General features: G+C 39.2%; 1 non-coding gene across 1 annotated transcript; it reads right to left on the bottom strand.

Annotated features, from left to right (window-relative positions):
- Positions 1 to 970: 970 nt before the first annotated feature.
- LOC126953947 (U4 spliceosomal RNA) lies at positions 971 to 1111 on the bottom strand. Its single transcript, XR_007725418.1, has one exon. It is a non-coding gene; the product is annotated as a U4 spliceosomal RNA (small nuclear RNA).
- Between the last annotated feature and the right edge of the window lie 5215 nt (positions 1112 to 6326).

Below are 6326 nucleotides of genomic sequence, written 5' to 3'. Positions count from 1 at the left end.
AATGCTTATTTGGGTTATGACGTGTAGTGTAATTTCAATGCCCACACACTTTCCTGTTGAATATAAAAACGGTCTCAACAGGCACCCACTTTAGAAGGTAAACCCTATGCCCAAGTCTTATTGAATGCAATGTGTCATCTGTCCCTATGCATATGGAACAAATTGGAGCCTGATCTGGCTTTCGTGCTGCAGTCTCTTGTCAGTCACTCTTTACAAAACCATCCATCAGAATTAGTAGAGACAGTAAAATAGTTTCTAGTGGCTGCATTAGCAGAAACTGTAAGTGTTATTTTATAGTATTTTATTTATTTATTTTTGAGATGGAGTCTTGCTCTGCTGCCCAGGCTGGAGTGCAGTGGCACGATCTCGGCTCACTGCAACCTCTGCTTCCTGGCTTCAAGCAATTCTCTGCCCCAGTCTTCTGAGTAGCTGAGATTACAGGCGCCTGCCACCACGCCTGGCTAATTTTTTTTTTCGTGTGTGTGTGTGTCTTTTTTGTAGAGATGGGGTTTCACCATGTTGGCCAGGCAGGTCTTGAACTCCTGACCTTGTGATCCGCCCACCTTGGCCTCCCAAAGTGCTGGGATTACAGGTGTGAGCCACCGCACCCGGCCTGTTTTATTTTTATTTAGAGACTGGGTCTCACATTGTCACTCAGGCTGGAGTGTAATAACCGTGGAGGTGCAGTCACAGTTCACTATAACCTCGAACTCCTGGACTCAAGGGATCGTCACGGGTCAGCCTCCTGAGTAGGTGGGATTACTGAGTAGGTGGCACCACTGCACTCCGGTGGTAATTTTTAATTTTCTTTTTTGTTAGAGGCTGAGTTTTCCTTGGTTGCCCAGGCTGGTCTCCAACTCTGACCTCCAGCGATCTCCCACCTTGACACTCCAATGTTCTGGGATTACAGGAGTGAGTGACCCTATTGGGACGATTTTATTTTTATTTTTTATTTATTTTTTTTGTTCAGCCTCTGTAGAGACTGTCAAAAATTGTCAACACCAACTATATTTCTGGTCGTCATGGTGGAGTATTGAGAAAAATTTTCAATTAGCAATAATGGCACCCTGGATAAACCTCATTGACTACAATCATGCCACTGTGCACAGCTTGGGTATTTTATTTTAAAAGTAAGTAAAGAGAAATGTAAGATTGCTTTCTGCTTTGAAAAACTCAGAGTTATACATTTCAGATTTTCAGGAATATTTATTAACTCTAGACACAGTTAATTAATTTGGAAACCCTTCCCCACAAGAATTTAACCTTCAGGTCAAATTGTCAGAAAATGGCTGCAACTTAGGCTAACTCTAGTGAGTAAGCGTAAAATAGTGAGATTTGTTAACACAAAACTTAAAGCTTTAACTCTCACCAGAGTCTCAGAATCTAAATTGGCCATTGGCTTGGAAGACTTTGATATAGTTGTGGCTCAATTTCTAGTTTCCCTCAATTTAGAGCAACTGGAATTAAATGGACTTAATAATTCTCTAGCATATCAAATGCTAATCATCCAAGCTACTCACTATAGGACCTATTCAAAGATAGACACCACCAGACACCTGATTAAAGACAGTGCTTTTTCTGGGACAATTTTCTATATTTTTGCAAATCTTGTCAATTACTGCCTTATGTGGGGGCAGGTAATTTAAAAATCTTTGAGGGGAACCACCTAGCGTTCATGAGTTTCAAATTTCAGTGAGACTGAAGCAATCTGGAAATTAGATGTAACTATATCCAGCATCCTGTCATCTACAGTTAAATATAAGTTAAAACTATAACAGAGGTTTGCTTGTTACATTATGTTCTGTATATTTGAAATACCTTATAATTTATAATTTTATAATTCATAATTTTAAAAATGACTGCAGATATAAAAATTATAAAATGATTGAGGTTATTTATTTCAGTTTAGAGCTTTTAATTGTATATTTCTTCTCCATTTTCATACCCTTAGTTTCTTTTCTTTTTTTTTTTTTTGAAATGGAGTCTCGCTCTGTTGCCCCGGCTAAGAGTGCAGTGGTGCAAGATCTCGGCTCACTGCAAGCTCCGCCTCCTGGATTCAGGCCATTCTCCTGCCTCAGCCTCCCACGCAGCTGGGACCACAGGCGCCCGCCACTACACCTGGCTAATTTTTAATATTTTCAGTAGAGACAGGGTTTCACCACGTTAGCCAGGATGGTCTCCATCTCCTGACCTCGTGATCCACCCTCCTCGGCCTCCCGAAGTGCTGGTATTACAGGCGTGAGCCACTGCGCCTGGCCCATACCCTTAGTTTCTTCAGTCTAGCCTCCCACTAGGATTTTTTGATTCATGACGTCTTAAAAAATATACTTTCCTCTCACGTTTTGTTCAAAACTAAAGTTTCAACTCTGTCATTTTTTTTCACCCTTAATCTACAGCTGAAGTCAAAACAGATTGAATGGTATAAAGCTTCTATCAAATTCCTTCCACCCTTGCTCTTACATTTAGAACAGTTTGTCAGATTTTTGTTTGCTAATGTGTGGTATCAAGCACTTTTCTTCGTCATCTATACAGTGACATCTTATACCTTGCTCTCCTTTTAACAAACAAGTGCCAAGTTAAATACTTAAATAGTAACTCTGGAATAATGTAGCAGACGTTTAACCTTTGTAATTAAAGAGTGTCATTGGCCGAGCATGGTGGCTCATGCCTGTGATCCCAGCACTTCAGGAGGCCAAGACCGGTGGGTCACGAGGTCAGGTGATCCAGACCATCCTGGCTAACACGGTGAAACCCCGTTATTCTACTAAAAATACAAAAAAAAAAAAAAAAAAAAAAAATTAGCGGGGCGTGGTGGCATAGGCCTGTAGTCCCAGCTACTTGGGAGACTGAGGCAGGAAAATCACTTGAATCCGGGAGGCGGAGGTTGCAGTGAGTCGAGCTTGCACCACTGCACTCCAGCCTAGGCGACAGAGCAAGACTCTGTCTCAAAAAAAAAAAAAAAGTGTCATTGAAAAGCATTAAAATTTGTGTTTAATTTTCATCTTTTTTCTGGTCCTCACTTGTCTGAAGGACTTGCAGTATTTCATAATTAAAGGGTATAAGAACTGTAGGTGATGGTTATCTAAAACTCCAAACATGGCAAATGTGGGCATGAGGGTACCACTTGGCATCTGACGAGTGATTTTTTAGTCAGCAATATAACAAAGCTCTGCCTTTAAACTGACGATTCTACATGATAATTAGCTATTATGAGTGAGACAAAAGGAGCTAAAGAATGTATTACAATTTATACCTAATTAGAGAACAATTTTACTCTGGGAATCTTTATATGAAAGTATTGTCAACTTGTAAGAAGGAAAAAGTAGTTCTAATAAAAAAGAAAAATTAACAAATCAGAGGAATTTACAGTTTTTTCTTTGTTTGCCAACTGCATGTTTACTTTGGAAATGAATTATTAAAAGGAAAAAATCACTCTTTCAATTTGTTGTGAATCAGCCTCACAGTGCTAAGCATATAGTTTGTGGTGACAAAGATAACCTGATGATCACTTCAGGTTTTAGTCTGCATTTTTTCATTAAAAATATATTTTGAACAATAACCCTCCCAATTTGTGACTAAATACAAGATGATCTTTACAAAACAGGCTCTATTTTTAAAAGCCACAGGAGGCTGGGCGCGGTGGCTTAAGCCTGTAATGCCAGCACTTTGGGAGGCCGAGATAGGTGGATCACGAGGTCAGGAGATCGAGACCATCCTGGCTAACACGGTGAAACCCCGTCTCTACTAAAAAATACAAAAAAACTAGACGGGCGAGGTGATGGGCGCCTGTAGTCCCAGCTACTTGGGAGGCTGAGGCAGGAGAATGGCGTGAACCTGAGAGGCGGAGCTTGCAGTGAGCTGAGATCCAGCCACTGCACTCCAGCCTGGGAGACAGAGCGAGACTCTGTCTCAAAAAAAAAAAAAAAAAAAAAAAAAAAAAAAAGCCACAGTGCATTAACGCTACGAATATTTTCAAGAATTAGAAACATAAGTGTCTTAAGATTTTCCAAAACTCTGAGGACTTCTGGGGAATTTCCAACATTTGTAGGACATAAACTCTGTTGTCTCACAAAACTTGGATAATCAATAAAAAATATGCTCTATAGTGAACAGATATTTGAAGCAAAAGTGATGTAAATAGAATTAGATGAGTGATTTGCAAGAAATGTGTGTCTGAAAATATTCTTGCCATGTTAAATAAGATTTGGCCTTATGTTCATCCTTATACACTGAACATTTTAAAAAATGATACTTTAAACAAGTCTTGTGTCCTTTTTTGTTTGTTTTAGTATCCCCCCAAAAACCATAAATACAACCATATGTCAGGGCAAAGCTGTATTGAGGGTTTGGACATACTGCTCTTACTTTTATTTTTACCATTCATTTCTATGTATAGCAAGTAATATGTATTTTTCATCAATGATCAAATTTTGTATATTTTTAGTTGCTTGTGGGCTAGAGGCTTAAGGAATAGAGTACTTTTCCTTTCATGTTGTTCAATGACCACAACGTCAAACATGGATTTGGTGAAAGTCTATCCAGTGATATATATATAGTTTTAATTTCAAATTTATGGTTCTAGGAATTTTTGAGGCTGGCAGAAGCACAGGTAAGCAGAAGCTGATTACTCAAGGAAATGTTTCTCATTTCTTAACTATATAATCTTGAACAAGATGCATAACCTTTGATGCTCAGCCTCAAACTACAAACAAAAATAAAAATTCATTCCTGAAAAGTTGTTGTGATGATTTAATGAGGTATGAGTAAAGCGCATAGAACATGTGGTAAGCCCTTGATAAATGAGAGGCATTAGCTAATGGTTATAGATTCTTTCAAGGGAAATGAACAAAGGGAAAAGTAGTGCTGTCAGAAAAAAAAAATCCAGTACACAGTCATATTCTGAAAGTCAAAATGTTATGTCGGTGTTTGCTGCTTCTACAGAGTGTTAATAAGTAAAACAAGGATATGTCAATTTGTGTAATCACAAGACCACTGAAAACAAGTCGTAGTGTCTTACACTACGTTAAATGTAGTATGTGAGGACTAGAAACAACAGTGTAAATATAAAAAGTAAACAAGGTGAGAAGAGCTTTACTTTTTTTTTCAGAGACAGAGTCTCATTGTGTCACCCAGGCTGGCATGCAGTGGCTCAAGGCACAATCACAGTTCGAACTCCTGGGCTTAAGCCATCCTCCTGCCACTTGAGTAGCTAAGACTACAGGTGCACATGCCTGGCTAATTTTTCTTTTTTTTTTTAGAGACAGAATCTCGCTATGTTGCCCAGATTGGTCTCAAACTCCTGGCCTCAAGAGATTCTCTTGCCTAGGCCTCCCAAAGTTCTGGGATTACAGGTGTCGGCCACCATGCCCAGCCAAGAACTTTAAATTTAGTTCCTATAACAGATAGGCATGTATAGTAAGTCACCTTCAGAATTCTGAGAATTTGGTAAGTAAAAAATCAACCTACAAAAAAGGTTAGAATGTGTCCCACCATAAAGTAGCTGGAAGTATTATTATTACTGTTATTAGAGACAGGGTCTTGCTATGCTAGAGTGTAGCAGTGGCTATTCACAGATGTAATCGTAGTGCATTACAGCCTTGAACTCTTGGGGCTTGAGCTATCCTCCTGCCTTAGCCTCCTGACTAGCTGAGTCTACAGGTGTGTGCCACTGCATCTGGCTAGAAGAAATATTATTAACAGATCAAGGAAAAGAATAGAGAAGGGAAATAAAATTAATTTTCATTAGAAATGTATAATGGCTCCCTTTGTCTATTGAAATAATGACTGCCATCCTTCAGTAGGCCTCAAAGATGTTACATTCGCTGGATCCTGGCTCTTTTGCAGTCTCATCCATCATCATTCCCAGTTCTCTGAGCTATAACTGTTGTAGAGGTTTTCCAGTACCTCCAAAGCTCTGAGTTTCTTCCTACCCATGGTCTTTGCCCTCTGCCCAAATCACATTCCTCCCTATTCACCTAGGTAACTCTTGTTCTTCAATTCCCGGCTAAATCTTGCTTCCTCCTAGATCTTTTCTCTGATTCCCTGGGCTGCCCATTTTATGCTCCCATGGCATCTTGCTCTCTTCTTATCATTATGTGTACTGAATTGTTCAGTGTATTTTATTTACCTAGTATATCACACTCACAATGAAAACAGAAGCCATTTCTGTCTTCCTCTCTGCTGTGTCTCCAGAGTCGAACAGTTTGTGCAGTATAGTACTAACAACAATACCTACCAATTGTCGCCTGCTAATTAATAAATGCAGTTGAAGCAGGTACAACTCTTTGGTTTTTTGTCAGCTATATCTCTGTTAAGGAAATAGATAA

This window comes from Macaca thibetana, chromosome 4 (genome assembly GCF_024542745.1).
Source record: "Macaca thibetana thibetana isolate TM-01 chromosome 4, ASM2454274v1, whole genome shotgun sequence".
Taxonomy (NCBI): Eukaryota; Metazoa; Chordata; class Mammalia; order Primates; family Cercopithecidae; genus Macaca; species Macaca thibetana.
Note: the sequence above shows the minus strand (reverse complement) of the source record. Positions and strands in the feature narration are given on the sequence as shown.